Below are 17693 nucleotides of genomic sequence, written 5' to 3'. Positions count from 1 at the left end.
TGGGTCCCTCTCTATCCTCAGTTTTCTTATCTGTGAAGTAGGGGTGAGGCAGAAATGGAAAGACGCCAGCCCAAGACCAGCTTGCCCTGATACCATTAAGCTCAGGCAGATGCAGAGTTGGGAAAACCTGTTGCTGCTGAGAATACCCTGATGGGTGCCGTTTCTCAGAGGGGTGGGGAGGCCAGACACTCATGACATGCAGTCTGCAGAGCAAGTCAAAACAGGGGCAGCCCCCAAGATGGGAACTGGGGGTGATGAGCAGCCATCTCACCTACTGTCCGTGCTGGAAGCTCCCCAGCCCCAAGGCCCAGAGAGGGCAGGGACTTCCTCAGGACCACACAGGAGGTGAGCGAGACAGAATCGTTGAGCCTGGCCCCACAGAAATCCCCTCTCTGGGTCCTCTAAAGGGCTGCTGGACACAGGCCTCACTCTTGGAAACAGCTGACCAATTTCCCTTCTGTGAGGGGACCCTGCACCATGACTGCCAGGAAAAATGCAGCTTCAAAAGTTATTTTCACTGTGGTTTAAGAAAAGAGCAGCGAAACAGTTTCATGTTGGTGCTGCTGATGTTATCTCTGGCCCAGACCTGTTCTTTCAACCTGAGAGATGATTAATTAAAATCTTTCTCCCCTTTTTTTTTTATCAACCTCAAGGGAAGATCAGCACGAACTTTCCAGGCCCTTCCCTTAACATACCACCTGGACGCTCACCCAAGGTGAAGTTCAGCACTTCCTTCAAAAGCCTGCAGTTCTTGTGTAGATGGAGAAAAACCTTTTAAAAAATTATTTTCATTTTTATTGCATTATTGTACAAATTATTAAGTATATCGTGCACAAATCTTAAGTATATCTATCATTCAGCGAGTTTTTATATTTATACCTATATAAATAAGCAGCACCCAGGGAAACACATAGACCATTTTTCACCACCACCAAAGCCTTCCTTATGCTTCCCTGCTCCTAATCAGTATCCTCCCTCCACGTATAGCCACTATTCCAACCTCTGCCACCATAAATTAGTTTTGCCCATTCTTGAACTTTATTTAAACAGAAGCATGTACTATACCCTTTTATGTTTGACTTCTTTCATTCAACACTGTGTCTGTGTAATTCTCTAGTTGTTGCCTATCATTGTAATGTTACTTTTCACTGCTGTATAATATTCCATTATAAAAATATCCTACAATTTATTTCCCTATTCTGGCCAGGGCAGTGGCTCATGCATGTAATCCCAGTACTTTGGTAGGCTGAGGCAGGAGGACTGCCTGAGGCCAGGAGTTTGAGACCAGCTTGGTCAACACAGCAAGACCTCATCTCCACAAAATAAATAAAACAATTAGCTGGGCATGGTGGCACGGGCCTGTAGTCCTGGCTACTTGGAAGGCTGAGGCAGGAGGACTGCTTGAGCCCAGGAGTTCAAGGCTAAAGTGAGCTATGATTATGCACTCTAGCCTGAGCAAACAAGTGAGAACCTGTAGCTAAAAAATTTTTTTTTAATTAAAAAAATAATTTCCTATTCTACTGCTGACAGACATTTGGGCTGTTTCCACTTTGGGGCTAATATTAATAAAGCTTCACTGAATATTCCTGCACTCATGTTTTGGTGAGCATATGTCTACCTTTCTTCTGGAAATGCTGGGAATGACATGGAATTGCTAGGTCATAGGATATACATATTTTAGCTTTAGTAGGTACTGCCAAATATTTAATATTTTCCCAAGGAAAGTCTTTCATTGGTTGGGCGTGGTGGCTCACGCCAGTAATCCCAGCACTTTGGGAGGCAGAGGCAGGCAGATCACAAGGTCAGGAGATGGAGACCATCCTGGCTAACACAGTGAAACTCTGTCTCTACTAAAAATACAAAAAATTACCCGGGCATGCTGCCACATGCCTGTAGTCCCTAGCTGCTTGGGAGGCTGAGGCAGGAGAATTGCTTGAACTCGGGAGGTGGAGCTTGCGGTGAGCCAAGAAAGCGCCACTGTGCTCCAGCCTGGGTGACAGAGTGAGACTCTAGCTCCAAAAAAAAAAAAAAAAAAGTCTTTCGTAAACAACGTTGCTGTTAGTTTTCCTGCCTTTTGTAGACACTGCTTATCCACCAGACTCTGGAACTCTCCTCTTCTTTCACAAGATCTGAGCCTGCTTCCCAAATGCTCTCATCATTACTGGAAATTCTTCTCTACATTGTTTACTCCTGCATCTCCTTTTTGGGAGAGGTAGCTCACAAAGGGCCCAGTTTGACGTGGATGTGGATGGTGTCTTGCCAGCACACTGTGGAGTGAAGCCCTTGTCTACAAAGTCTCAGAGCCTCTGGGAGGCTCCAAGGAAACTGTGATGTGCTGCTATCCTATGTGGAGAAACCAAGTGGAGACCTGGGTACTGTCCTGGGTTCCTCTTGAGGTCTCGGTCCCTAAGTCAGTCCCCTGCCATGTCCTGGTGCATTCATCTTCCCAGCCCCTTTCCAACCTCCCCACTTCTCTCTGTCTTTATGGCTTTGCCCTGACCCAGTCCACCTCACTAATGCAAACAATCACCCCAAATACCCACAGGCCTTGTCTCTAGACAGACCCTTCCTGCTTCTCTCCCCACACCAGCCACCCATTAATTCATTACATAAATATGTACTGAGCGCCTACAAAGTGTCAGGAACTGTGCCAGGCTCTGAAAGAAACCCAACCCTTGAGGAGCTTACACTTTAGGGGTTAGTCTAGTTGTGTGTCATAAGGGTTACCTGCCAGCTCAGCATGAACTCCAAGCCCTTTGGTCTGACCTAAGACCCTCCCTTACTGCCCTGGCCCCGTCAGCCCCTGAAGACACCTCCAGCCTCATTACTCACCATCCATCTCCTTCATATCAGCCCTGGACCCCAGTAACACGAAACAGCCACAGCACTGCCACCGTCATCTGCTACCCCTGCCTGGAACGCACCCAAGCCAAATGGTTGACATCTGTCCCCACAATGGGGTAAGACCAATGTCCAGCGGGAGGTGGAGAGGTCCTGCACTGGGGCCCCCTCTTCCTCAACACCTACTCTGAGGCTAGCCCGCCCACCTCTTAGGCCACAGGGGTGGACTGTCATCTGTTCCTCAGGGGACTGTGAGGGTCTCTGCTCTGAACTACTGCTTTATCCCCCAGCTCCGAGGAGGGCCCCTCATGGCATCAAGTGCCAGCAGTGACTATGTTCCAGAGTCTGATGCAAGTGAGCCTCTTTTCACCTTTGAATAAAAGAAATGCACACAGGTTCTACAGAAGTCTGGATGGAAAGGCAACATCCAATTTTCCAAAGTTTAGAAAATGCTCTTGGGGTCAAGATCAGCCACAGGCTATAAGCAGGTACTCAGTCCACAGCCAGGGCTATTGTCTGCATTATTCTTATCAAAAATAACATCTGTGAGGGAGCCAATAAGAGGCCCTTGGGGCCATCCAGGAACCAGGGGAACTGGGAGCCCAACACCAGCACAGCTGCCAGCTCTTTTTCCCACTTAACGGATTCGGGAACCATCTCAAAAGAAGCTGCAGGAGGGAGGGAAGCCCAGCTCTCTGGGAATGTGTCACACTTCCTCCAGCTAGGCCTGGGGCAGCCCCAAGCTCTCCTGGTGGAGGCCCTGGCTCCTACCCAGGCCTCTTCCTCCACCAGACTGGATAAGGGTGAGGTCATGTGCTGGGGAAGGGTGGGGAAGGGAGGCCAGGGAAGCAGCAACTGGGCTGGAGCCACAGTCAGAAACAACACAATAACAGGATAACTCATAGTCTCCCCTCTCCCCTCACACTCCAGGAAGCTGTCCCGGAGTGAACTCCACAGCCCTCAGGTCCCTTCTCCCACTGGGACCTCTCTGGGGCAGCTTCTGTGGGTGCCTCTCAGTCCTCAACTGCAATGGAAGCTCTCTCTCTTCTCAGGACTAGGGGCAGTGCTGTGAATCAGACAGACCCTAATGCCTCTCTCACCAATCCAGCCCTGGACAAGCACAGCAACCAGTGTTGGAACCCAGGTGGAAATAAGAGGAAGCTGCCAGAGCCTCGAGCTATACCCTGGGCTAAGGTCACACCAAAGGTTCTTGTGCCTATGGGGCTGAGGGACAGAGATATGCAGCCTTGGGCTCTGAGACCAAACAAAAATGGTCGTGGGCCTGGGTCCCCAAGTTTCGATGAACCCCCCTGTTAGGAAGAAGCATCTGACCTTAGACTCTGTCAGGCTGAAGGACCAGGTGTCACAAGCAGACAGATAGACAGACACAGCAGGACCATGACAGGGGCAGACAAACAGATAGGCACAGCTCAGGCTCCTGGCAGTGATGAGTAAATGGACAGACACTGACAGACAGACTCAGCGAGAGCCTAGAAAGGACAGATGGAGAGACAAGCGGGAACGCTGACAGCGAAAGACTGACGGACATAGATGAGATGGCGGACTTGGTAAGAACCCCTGGCAGGGACAGACAGAGACACAGCTGCAAGCTATGGTCGGGTTAAAATGTGGCCGCTCTGTCTCTGAGCTCAGCCCCTGACTGTAGATCCCAATTCTCTTGGAGGTTCCTCCTCTTGGCACTGTGATCAGAGGCTCTGTGGGACTCTTGGGACCCACCTCTCCAGGACTACAATGCCCTCAACCCCACAAGGCCCAGGAAGGCAGCAGGTTGTGGTCCTCACTGCCCCTGGAGTCAGACTCAAGAATCAACCCATTCTCCTGTTTTTTTCCTCCCCTTCCCGGCCTGTGGGGCAGAGATCTCTCTCCTGGGGCCACCTACTCACAGCATAGTGGCTGTGCTTGTCATGGAAAAGGTCTTTTTAGGAACCACTATGAGTCCAGACTGTGGGCACAGGGGGCAGTGCCCAGCAGAGGCTACAGTCCGGCATTTCCATGACTATCAGAGGATGTTGAGCTCTACCTGGCCACCTTCTTTTCTTACCACCCCTCATGATCTCAGGCCCCAGAGGCCTGAGGGCCTAAAAGGTTTTGACCCAGGGGAGCGATTCCAGGCCGGGTGAGGATGGGGTGATTAGTCCCCTTCATAGCTGCGGAGACTAAGGCTGACTTGAACACACTCTGCTCTGAGCCTGTAGGGTCCAAGAACTCCCCTGGGGTGAGCTGAGGTTTTTCTACTTTCAGGGGACCTTTGTGCTGAAAGCATGACCAGTCTGCCTGCCTGAGGTTGGGTTGCCTGGGGAGCAGACTCTGAGACAGAAACTGGCTTGAAGGACTGCTCATGGAAGGGAAAGGAAGGAAGCAGGTATGAACAGAGGGAGAAATTGGACAAAATACAGTCACAACAAAAGTCTCAGCTGATCCTAAGGAGACTTCAAGAGCTGGGATGGCCCTTCAGACTCTTCCTATGTTGGGGCAAGGAGGTCAAGTCTTTATGCCTTCAGTTTGATCAGTAATGGGATATAAGCTGCCCCTGGAAGGAAGCATGACCTTAGGCATGGACATTTTCTTCAGCAGGAGCAATCAGACCTGGACTCCTGAAGGGTGTTCAGGGCAGCATATCACAGCATCCACCACAGTCCACCCTTTGAGCTTTTTGGATCCACTTCTTCATATAAACACTTCCCACCGGTTCTGGGAGCAGCTCCTCCAGGATTCTAGTGCTGTGCTATCAATAACTGGTTCTCAAAAAAAAAAAAACAAAAAAAAAAAACAAAACACTGTCATGGTATAAATACTCCCACCATCATCAAGCTACCAACAGTTTAAAAACAGACTGGCAACAACTTTAGCAATGGGATCTCACAAACAAGTAGCCAGCTCTAGCACACCAGTGGTTCCAGTAGGCTTCTACTCCTGGGAGAAGACTTAGAAGAGGAAGGTTCACAATGAACTACAGTCCCTGCTATTGCAGTTATCTCAGGGCCACAAATGACACTCATCATCTCCTCCTCTACTATCCACTTCAGATTCCCCCTCACCCTCAGTTAGCACGTTTGCTCATCCTGGTGGCTTACCTGGTAGCATGACCCAATCCCTCATCTCTAAGGGATCTGATTCCATCTCAGGCTGGGATTGTTGCACTTGTCCATTTACTGTAAACATTGGGAAAGGGAGTAATAAAGAGGTATCCAACTGGATCACCGGGGTGCTACATGTATGCCTCCCTGCTTCCACCGTGTAGTCTTAGCTCCTGATGATCAGGCTCAGGTACCCCTGCCAAGATGGCACCTCCTCTTCTTTCCTGCTTGTCCCTAGACACAAGAAGGCTGAAGTGCCCTGGCAGCATCCTTAGCTGATAGTCTAATGGGACTCTTGCTGGAAATGTTCCCTCCTGGAGAACCAAGATCTCCAAACCCACAGAGCCCAGATTTGCAGGGATGAGAGGCATATATTTTCCAAGTGGGTCACTGGGAATGATAGTAAAGGGGGCTACTCCTGCTTTTATCTCTTGGTTCTGAAACTCTTGTATTATACCCACTGGAACACAGCTCCATATAAGGTCTTTGATTTATAGTGAAAACTGCATCCTGAAGGACAGCTCATTATCCTGTAAAGTAGCACCCCCAAGCCAGTGCTTCAACTATGCCATCAACAGGCTGTTGCCCAACATTCTACCAAACTAACAAAACACCTGAGTGGTGTAATATGTGATATGACTAGCAGATCCTATGGTCATGGACCTGTGCTTCCACTTTCTTTGACATAAAGTAGATCCCTCAGTCTGATGTGTTATGTGAGATCCCATACCAGGGGAATAAAAAACTCCAAAGGCCCTTGGATAGTGATGTTGGCTGTGGCCCTGCAGCCAGGAAAGGCAACCCCATACTTAAATTGTGTATTTATTCTTGTCAAAATGAATCATTGGCCCTTCTGGGGTTTAAGAAGGCTAATGTAGTCAACTAGCAGTGGGGTGGCCTCTTGATCTCCTTGAGGCCAAGTATTGTATCTGAACTTATTTCGGAATCAAGTTTGAGCTTTTACAACCTCCATCAGCTGGACACAAAGGATCACCCATGCAGCCATAGATGTGAGCTGGGGGAAGGTTTTGGGGTCCTGGAGTTGGACGGTACAGGGTTCTGGGTCAGTTGTACCTGCAGCTTACTTGTGTCTTCCAATCCTGCTCATTGGTTCCAGTTGTACCACTTCCATCTTACTATGGATTGCTGTTGAGCCCACCTGACCTTATGACTTAGTAGGTCTCACAAAAACCAATTCATCATGGTGGTTCTTGCTGCATGGTCACTGAGTCAGGCCCTCCAGTCCTACCAAGGCTCAGAAGCATGGCAGAGCTGTTTTTCAAAAGGTATGTAATTCTCCAGTGCAGATGGTATGGCCTTGTTCCAGAACCCTAGAGACAGTGTATTTTCTCAGTACAGATACCTTTAAAACCACAGTATCTGATGACTCATATGGCCCACATGGCAGGGCTACCTGTACTACAGCCAAAGAGCCCTTTCCTGCCTGGGGCCCCACTCAAAGATGGCAGGCTTTTGTGTCACTGCCAGATATGTGGTTCAGAGTAATATTCCCAAGTGTGTAATAGGTTGCATCCATATAGGTTGCACCCATAACCCTAAGAAGCCTGCCAAACATTCTGCTTCCTTCTTCGTGGTGGGAAGTACAAGACATAGTGATTTGTCCTACACTTTGGTGGAAATTATCTGCATGCTCCAGACTACTGGATTCCTAAAAACTTTACTGATGTGGCAGGCTCTGAATATTCATAGGGTTTATCTTCTGGAGTGCATGTGTTTTGCCATGGCCACCAGTCTTGTCTGATTGGCATAATATGATCAATAGAGTAGACCAGTGTGATGTTTTGCAGGATGCCTAGGTGGTGCAGACCTCTTGCAACTATGTTGTGACAGACGGCACGAGAGTTAACTTTCCCTTGGCAATTTGAACTGTTGTTTGTCCCAAGTGAATGCAAACAATTTCTAACAGGGGTGGAAAAGAATGGATTCACCAAATCAGCAGCTACACACTGTGTGCCTGAGGCCACGTTAATCTGTTGTAGTGAAGACACATTTGGCAAGCACAGTGGCTGCAAATGGGGCTACTATTAAATTGGTAGTAGCCTGCTGTCATCTTTCAGGATTTAACTGGATTTTCCTGGTAAATTAAATGAAGATATGATGGACTCCTTTTTTGGTCTTTAATGGTGGCAATAATTTCTGCCATTAACTCTGGAATGAGATATTGTTCTTGATTTACTATTTTGGCTGGAATGGGAAGGTTTTGAAGGCTTCCACTTGGCTTTCTTCACTATGATTACTCTTACCATGCAGGCCAAGGACCCAATGTAGGGGCTGTGCTAATTATCAAGTGTGTTGATCTGATTATATCACTGTGGGTCTGTGGACCCAGAGGGCCTGCTATTAGCAGAACTCGGGCCAGGAATCTCTCACCTGGCCCACATATACCCCTCATTCTAATGAGAGGATTTTTGTGCTACTTCAGGTACCTAGGTAACAATGTCAATTCTAATCCCAGGTTCAATAGTCTTTCACGTGTTTGGATATTCTCTTTCCTAGTATGTAGTTATCCAAGTTAAGTGCCCACAGGTCCCCTTGGGAAAGGGCTAGGGAAATCGTTATCGTGCACACTTGCTGTGGTGGTGTGGGACTCTTTCTTCTGGGAGATCTGGCTTCTTCTTCAATCAGTAGGTTCTAAGTCTGAAAACTGGGTCAGATCTGGAAACTCGGCAGGTGACTTTTTATTGGGGTGACCGGACTCATTATCCATGATTGATTTCTTTCTCTTGCACAGAATAATCCTCAGCATTGTTTGCTGGCCATCCATTGTGACCTTCGAGATGCTATGTTCTATTAACCATTTCCCTAACTCCCAGGGAGTCAGGCCCTCTTAACCATCATTCTAATCTTGCCACTCAGACAACTGAGCCCATCAGACTTGTGAGGTTTTAGGTGCTATGACTTGGCCTCTATTATTTCGGAGTCCTATCACCCCTACTGCTATCAGTGAGCCCAGTTCTGTGACATCTCCTGTCAGTGCTGGCCTATTTTGGCCACCATTTTAGTTCTTGGTGATACTGGTGCCCTTCTTTCCAACATATTCCCTGTTTGGTATCTTCTTGGCCCTCAGGCAAGTATTCTGAATTTGCTTAGTATATTTATTCCTGCATACCCACGTCCTTCATAGTCTGCCACAGTCATTCTGGCTACCTTCAGTTAATATGGGCCATCCTCTTTCCACGCTTCTAGGAGCCATCCTAACGATGTATTTGCACCATCTCTTGGGGTCTTGCCACAGTTTTAAATACTTTATCCTGGAAGAATGTTCCCATATCCATAAACTCTTTTGTTCAAATTTCTGTTCCACCCCCTTGGTCCAGAATCCAGTCCTGTGCATACTCTCCAAGCTCCCGCTAGTACTTTCTGGATAGGAACAGAATTTCCTTTGAGGTATAGTCCTTTTCTACATTATCAAGTTCAGCATGTCTGGCCAGGTTGGGTTTTGACTTAACCCTAGTTATTGGCCTAGCACAAAGAGGTAACATGGGAGCAAATCCCGGAGGAATGAGAGAACATGTCTTGCAGGACAGAAGTCTCTGCATTTTCTTTTTAAAGTAAGAAGCAAATTCTAGCTCTTAATAGAGATGAGTAGGTTACTTCTCCAGGTCCAGAGTGTTTAGTGAAATCTGAGGATTCAAGATATTCAGGTGCAACAGAGGTCCTCCTCCCATGTGTCAGGGTTTCATTCTTCCCCAACCAGGGCTCTGCCTTTGGTGTAGGAGACCTGCCTTGGTTGGGAATATAACCTTCTTTGAAGCTTAACTACTTTGACAAAAGTATGGGTCTGATTCTCTGCTTTTTCTTCTTTTCTACAGATGCACCAAAGAGGCCTATGGCTTTCACGCTTATGTTTTCATTGCCAATTAATCACTCTAAGCTCTTCATTATCTTTTACTGAAAGTTAGTCAACCTTAGCAATTCTATTGTCCTTGAAGTGGCTAATTCCGCCATATTTCTCAAACACCTGAGGCACTGCACCATCTAATGCATTCTTTTCCAACATGGGTAAAAGTTTTAACAATTGCACTATTACCATGGGCCAAAAGCCATCTGCTTCACCTGCCACCTGTGAAGGGAGTCCTCATTGGCAGCCAACAGTGGGTGATCCAGCTCCAAAATCACATCTTAGCATCTCATTTTTTTTCTATCACTCCTAAAGCCAGATGCCGTAGATTAGGTTCTATAGGAAACAGACTGAGTAGGTATGAGCATGCAGGACCTTTATTAGGAAAAGCTCTTGGGGTCATCATCAGTGGAAATGAGGACTGAAACAGGAATAGGCAAAAGGAGAAGTGGAGCTACCGTGCAGTTCCAGTCGAGGTTCCAGCTGAGACCAGGAGAGTTCACCTGTGATGATCCTTCAGAGTTTTCCTAAGAAGGAGAGGGAGCCAAGCCTTTATACCTTCATATTTATCAGTTGGTAGATGTGGGCTCCCTGCAGAAGCAGGTGTGACCTTACACAAGGCAATTATGTTTTAGCGGCAGGCCAAAATACGGCTACAGCTGGGGCTGTCTTCTGGCAGCTCTCCCACCAGCTGGTGAAATAAATCTTTCATTCATAAAGCGGGGGGGGGGGGCGGGGGGGAAAGGGGGCTGAGCTGTGTATCACGGCATCCACAAGACCACCTTAAAAAGCCTGTACAAATCTTGTCCCTGGGCAGATGGGTCAGAGCCTGACGCTCACAAACCACGCTCCCCCCCGCAACCCCAGCAACTGGGGTTCTGTTGCTTTCCTACTGCAACACATAAGCCCAAGGAAGAGCCTCACTCTGTCATTCTCAGGTACTCAACTCCTCAGGAGAAATGGTTACAGGGTCCCTCTCCCCATCTAATAGTGAGTACTCACTGTATCTCAGCCACCAGGTATCAGAGACACCTGTCAGGCAGCTTTTGTCCCGAGCAGTAGTGAGCAGACTCAGTACCATCTGTGTTGGGGCGGCTATAGCTTCTTCGTCAGTCTATGAAAGGAGGAGGAGTCGTTTGCCAGGTGGCAAAGGGGCAGAGAAAAACATGCTTGTGATGGGATGCCTTAAAGAAAGCCCTTCAACCAAGCCAGGTGACCTGGTAAGAGGTGTGGCGGGGATAGGCTGAAGCTAGATCAAAGAATTCTGAACCTAGTAGCTCGCATTTAGGATGGCTCCATAATCGTGGAGTTTCTCCCCAAAGAGGGGCATGCAGAAACATGTCTGGGAACACTACTAGTCTGAGGTGTTGTTTGCAGGGTGGCAGGTTAAGAAAAGGTAGGGACCCTTGTTGGAGGGTGCAGACGTTGATTTGGCCTTTAGACCACAAGTTTGAGACCTGTAGGGTAGCCAAAGAGAGAAGGACCAAGCCCCAAGGAACTTGGAAACCTAGAAGATGGGCAGAGGAGGAGACAGCTGTGTGAGAGGCTTGTAAGAACTGGTCACAGAGGAGAAAGAGAAACAGGAGCAGTGGCATCATAGAAGCCATGAAAGATACAGAAGTCAGAAAATACCAATCCTGGAGGAAGCAGGCTGGTGCGGGGGTGAAGTGACATTTGTTGGCAGGGGCCTTGGGGCAGGCCTGTGGAGGATAGTGAAATGGAACAGTCCTGGCTGTTCAGGTGGCTAGGGGCTGGGACCTTTGGACAAGCTGTATATTAAGCAGGTTTCAGGGGAAGCCTCCCCTTCTGAGTGTTCCCCATGGCCTTGCTAGTGCAGGATGGACAGGAACTGTACTCAGGTCCAGTGACAGCTCATGCCTGGATTTTCCCAAGGGGGCGGATCCAACCAGTCCATCAGTCCATTCTGGCAGCTTTAAGCTCCTCTCAGACAGGGTGACATCCAACTGTTTCAAGGGCTTTCCAGTGGGCTGCACTTGTTCTGTCCCACAGGATCTATAGGGAAACCCCAGCTCTGGGCAAACAGACCCCCACCCCCTGACTAAGGCCTCCAGAATCTGGGCCAGAGGCCAGGGTGGGGCAAGACACTGAGTCAGGACAGCGGTTTTCTGGCTTCCTTAGTTTGTGTCCACAGACATCCTCACTATCCTAGGAGATGACCCCAGCAGGAATGGGGAGCTAAAGCCTGAAGAGTCACTGAAATGACTTACATAATTTCCTTAATGCTCACCACGATCATGTGAGAGACAGAACATGACCCCTTTCACAGACGCATCACTGAAGCTGTGAGCAGAGAAATGACCTGTGGCATTTCAGACAGTGGCAGAGACAACACATAAACCAAAGTCTCTGAGACTCCTCAGGTGCCCTTCCATCACTCTTCCTGCTACTTGGCATCAACCAGCTGGGATGAGACACTGAAAGGGATGCCAGGTCTTTGTTATGTTGCATCCGAATGCTAGCTAGCCCCTGCCAGCCCATTCACCACACCCGGGCTGCCTCTCATATCTAGTATCTCAGCCCTCCAGACCCTCACTCCTCCTTGAGACTCTAGCCCTCAGTTCCTCCCAGACTCTTTACAATCACCAGTGTGGAGGAACCCATTGTACCAATGAAGAGTCTAAAACACAGAGGAGCACAGGAGCTGGGGCAGAGAGCACATGGATATGACACCTGCCCTATGGCAGCTGCCCTAGTGTCCATGAATGGCAGAGAAGAGGGACAGTAGCCCTGTGTCTCAACCACCACAGTGAGGACAAGGGTGAGGCTGCTGGGGCAGTCCCAGTTCCAGGGCCTTTGGAGGGGATCTCCTCTCCTCGCTCTCCACAGGAAGCATGTGGTGCTGGCCAGCCAGCCACAGAGGTCTGGGCATCCCCAGGGAGCAGCACAGAGGTACCCAGCAGCCCCCACCCTCCACCCTCCGGCTCTCTTCCCACCTCTATCACGCTGGCAGCCACACTTCTTATCTCCAGGACTTGGCTTCCTGCTGCTTTTAAAGAGACACATGGCCTACTGGCTGGCATCCACTAGGCCAAGAGGCCTTGCCCCATAACTCCTGGGTTTATGGCAGGCTCATGCTTTGCTCACCGCAAGGAGAGGCGCTCCTCTCCACTCAGCACTCAAGTCAGCCTGAGGACTGCTTGACAGCCCCGTGACTGGCAATGTGAGCTCTTCTTAAGAATGGATTCGTTCATTCATTCAGTAAATACTTTTTGAGTACCAGTTTACCATGTTATCAGGCACTGTCCTGGGCATTAGGACCAAGCGAGACAAATTGTCTGCCCTCTTGATGCTTCCAAGGTAGTAAAGAAGACAGTAAAGCAGTAAATAAAAGAATGCTCAAGATAATGTCAGTGGATACAATAAAATAAAATACAGAGTGGAATAACAGGCATTGGAGACTTCAAGAGATGGGAGGGAGTGAGGGTTAAAAAATTACCTATTGGGTACGATGTTCACTATTCAGGTGATGGCTACACTGAAAGCCCAGACTTCACCACTACACAATATATCCATGTAACAAAACCGCACTTGTGCCCTTTAAACCTATTTTTAAAATAAAAATAAAATAAATAGAATATGTGATAATGGCATGGAAGATTTTAGATGGTCGATGGGAGCCTTTCTGAGAAGGCGACATTTGGCTGAGACCTGACTGACAAGAAGAAGCTGGATTTATGTTTTTAAAGGATCCCTTAGGCTATTGTGCTGGCCAAAAGTCAGTAAGGGGATCAGTGAGGTTTTTATATTTGCTTTGCCAGAGTTGATGGCCTGAACTGGAGAGTGAGGGTAAAAAGGAGGAGAAGTGGTCAAGGAAGGGCTCACAAAGGAATAGAGGACAGAGGCTGGGGCACAGGAGGCTGGCTGGGTTCAGTGTTCAAGGTCTTGGCAGGTGGAGGCTTTTCAACACTTCTACACTCTGCTCCTCAGTTGGCCTAGGTACTTGGCCCCTGTCAAATGCCCTGGGACAGGGCCAGAATTATCCAGAAGGAAGTGGGAACAGACCGCAAGGGAGCCCTGGGGCCAGGTCTAGCTGGGTTCTGTCCTCACTTGCAGGGAACTCTGACCCTGACCATAAAAAACAGTGAACTTGACATGCAGCAAGTGCCCTTCCACCTGGTGCTCTTGTATCTTGAACTGACAGAACTTTGACAGGTAGATGCCATAGCAGCTGCTTGTTGACTGCCTGGCACTCAGCACTTTGACCTGGTGGTCATAATCCAAGCTGATACCCAGATGATGCCCACTAAAGTTGTAGCCCATTGGTCATAATGTGCCCAAGCTGGAATCCTCCTGGTCTGCAGCATCTTTTGAGCTCCTGGCCATGGGGAGGGCAGAGAGGAGTGTTTGAACAGTGGTAGTGGTGCAGAGCCGAGGGAAGGCAGCTGCCAGGAGGAGAGATAGTCAGTTGTCATCAGAGGTCCACTATTCACCCACTGCTCACCACCAAAGAGAGCTCTCCTCTCCACTCAGCATCCAAGACACAAATATACCAAAGCAGAGGGCTAGGGATGCCAAGGTGAAGGGGTAAGAAATGGAAGCAAGGACAGCTGAAGCATAAATGGGAATATCAGGGAAGAGTCAAGGGCCTTGTGTGAGCATTCAGTGTTGGGGCAGAAATGGTCCAGTCAGCAAATCTCAGTGGCGTGGGGCAGGGTGGATGTCTGTGACACATCCAGCAATACCCCCATCATGATTTGGTACCCGGTAGTGGAACCCCAATGGTCAGAGAGTATGAGAATTATGCCATTTTCAAATTGAGCTGCCCTGGACTCTAAGAATGAGTCCAGGAAAATGTAGTTGAATCAGGATGATACTAGGCTTCCAATATAGAAGACATCATGGCTGAAAGGCAGGTACTCAAATGTTCTGCTTCTGCACAATTTTATAGCTTTTTTGAGAGACCATTCGGGAACCTGGTCTGTCTCTTGAACTGTTTTACAGGCTACTGAAGCCAGTGTATTTGAGATTCACATGCAAATATCCACACTGGCAGGGGCCATGAATCAAATCTCCAGGATTTAAACAGAATAAAGATGAGATTCCTGTTCTCATATATGCCAGTTCTACAGGAGGCCTGCAAGCAGAACTTCTGTACCTAAAGATTTTGTTATCCTGAAGCTGTCAAAGATGTCTCATGTTTACCTGAGCCCTCACTCACCACCAACCAGTGTATAGAGCAGGGGTGTCCAATCTTTTGGCTTCCCCATATGTGTCTTGGGCCACACATAAAATACACTAATGATAGCTGATGAGCTTAAAAGAAAAAAAGAAGTCTCATAATAGTTTTAAGAAAGTTTACGAATTTGTGCTGGGCCACATTCAAAGCTGTCCTGGGCCGCACGTGGCCCACAGGCCATGGATTGGACAAGCTTGAGAGGGATACTACAAACCTTGAGTTGTTCTTGTGTTTCTACCTGGAGAGAAGGCTTTCTCAGACAGTGAGCAAATGACTAAGAGTGTGCACGGCTCTGGGTCTGAGCGCTCACCAACCTCAGCTGAAGAGGGGAGTTTGGGCACTTCTAAGGAATCTATTTTGCTAGGCTTCACTATCTTATGCACCCTGCCTTGGGCTGTCCATCATGGTGGCAGCACAGTCAGGTGGCCCCTCAGATGAAGCAATGTAACCACTGAAAACACACAAATCTTACTCGGACATTTCAGAGGCATCTTTACAAACTAGCCTACTGTCCTAAGAAGGATTTCTGTTTACTGTTAAATATTCATACAAGTAAACAGCATCGCATATCCAAAGATGGCCCTTGGGTAGCATCCTTCCAGGTACCTCGATTTTCTCATCCATAAAGGCAAGTATATCCAACTATTCCCTGTATGAAAATGCTTCTACTATGCAGACTATAACCCTTTTTGTTTTGTCCATTTAAAAATTGTGGTGTGCCACATACCAACAATATTATTCAGAATCAAATGATTCAAATAGCTAAGATAAAGTTGTGACCTAATGTTAAGTCAGCCTACTATCTTTTATAACAAAAGTGTAGTTTTGAAGAAACTCCTTCCTTTCTTGAACTACTGACAATGGTTAACATTTACTAACAATAGTTAACCATTCTCAATCATTTACTAAGTTCCAGGCGCAATGCTACTAAGCACTTTTGCATGTACTCACTCACTTAATTCATATAACAAGCCTCTCTGAACCTTTGTTCTTCATCTATAAAATGGGACTAACAGTACCTACCTCACAGGTAAGTAATTTTTCAACAGTCCCATAACAATCTGGGGGTGGGGGGTCAAGGGGTGATATGGATGTGGGTGTGTGTGTCTGCAGAACCAAACTGTTCTGCTGAAGAGACCATGCCTCTTGCTCATCTGACACCAGCAGGGTGACTGATATGGAAACAGTGAGCACAGAGATGGAGGCTGTCTGGGCGCCACAGTGCCCCTGATGCAGAAACTCATCATCACACCAGTGTGTCAACATCACTGAGAAACCTTTGACAAATCTAAAGACCCTGTTAGCAACAGTGAAAGTGTCCTGAAGAGTGAGAAAACCACAGGGAGGAGGCTGTCTTGGCATCTGATTGGCACATTATTTCTACGGAAAGGCAATTAGTCAAATTGGTCTGGGGACCCCAACTGTTCATGCTTCACCACCTCTTTGAGAAAGAAAAAGGGAAAGTGACATTTACGAAGAGCTAACTAGGTGCTAGTGCTAAGGCCTATCATATATTATCGTATTTAACCCTCACTACAGCCTGTGAAGTTTAATTATCCCATTTTATGTGCACTAAAGTGAACTCCTAATCTTCCCCTCCATGCCTGCCCCACCTATAGTCTTCTTGTCTCAGTTGATATCAAATTCTTCTTTCCAGCTGCTCAGAGAAAAACCCTTGGAGTCATCCTTGACTCTGACCTCTCTCTCATACTCAACATCTAATCCATCAGAAAATGCTGATGATTCTTCTTCCAAAATAGGTCCAGAATCCAACATTTCTCATTTCTCCCCACTTCCACTGAATCCATGATGATTCCAGCCACTATTATCTTCTAGAATATACTTCAGTGGAAGCCTAGCTAATTTCTCTGCTTCTACCTGTTCCCTGCTCTATAATCTATTCTCAACTCAGCAGCCAGAGTGATCCTGTTACACTCCAGTCAGATCACACCCTCTGTTCAAAACCCTCTCGGAGTTCTGTGTTTTACCAGAGAAAAGCCATAGTTCCCACAGTGGCCTACAAGGTCCGCATCATCTTCCCCTTTATCTTTCCATCCCTCTCTTTTCCCCTGTGACCCTCCCCGCTCACTCATTCTGCTCCAGTCACACTTGCCTCCACATTGCTCCTTGAAAACACCAGCCTCAAAGCCTTTGCACTGGCTCTTCCCTGTGCCTAAAAGGGGCTAACGCCTTCAACACCTTCAAGTCTTTGCTCAGATGTTACTTTCTCAGAGATCTGCCATGTCCATACTGTTTAAGATTGCAGCCCCTTCTGCCACCACTCCAAGCACCATTTATCTTGCTCTGTTTTTCCCCATAGCACTTACCATCTTCTAACCTGTTAACAGCTTTGTTGTTTATTTTGTACCTCCCATGCTGTGATACACATTTCTGAAGGTGGAACACTTACCTATTTCCTCTACTGATCACTCCCAAGTACCTAAACTAGTACCTGGCACATGGAAGCTGCTCAGGAATTTATGTTGAGTGAATGAGTGAGTGAGTGCGTGAGTAAATGAATGAATCTGACAGGGGCAAATTCAAAGTTACCAAACTGTCCAAGGTCTGGCAACTAGCAGGAAGGAGGAAGCGGCAGGAACAGGAGTCAGGTGTCTCCCACTCCAGAGGTCTGGCTATTTTCACCAAATACCTCTCAGGAAGAATGAGGCAGAGGATCCAAAAGCAATGTGACTGT

General features: G+C 47.8%; 1 long non-coding RNA gene across 2 annotated transcripts in view; it reads right to left on the bottom strand.

Annotated features, from left to right (window-relative positions):
• Positions 1-10128: 10128 nt before the first annotated feature.
• Positions 10129-17693, bottom strand: part of LOC105467186 (uncharacterized) — an 85495-nt gene continuing 77930 nt past the window's right edge. For both annotated transcript variants that reach the window (XR_978667.3, XR_011624223.1), the window contains exons 3-4: positions 10804-10915; positions 10129-10328 (exon numbers count right to left, since the gene is read on the bottom strand). This is a non-coding gene — a long non-coding RNA (uncharacterized lncRNA). The remainder of the gene's footprint in view (positions 10329-10803; positions 10916-17693) is intronic.

Source organism: Macaca nemestrina, chromosome 6 (assembly GCF_043159975.1).
Source record: "Macaca nemestrina isolate mMacNem1 chromosome 6, mMacNem.hap1, whole genome shotgun sequence".
Lineage (NCBI taxonomy): Eukaryota > Metazoa > Chordata > Mammalia > Primates > Cercopithecidae > Macaca > Macaca nemestrina.
The sequence above is the reverse complement of the archived record's forward strand: the minus strand, read 5'-3'. Positions and strand labels throughout refer to the sequence as shown.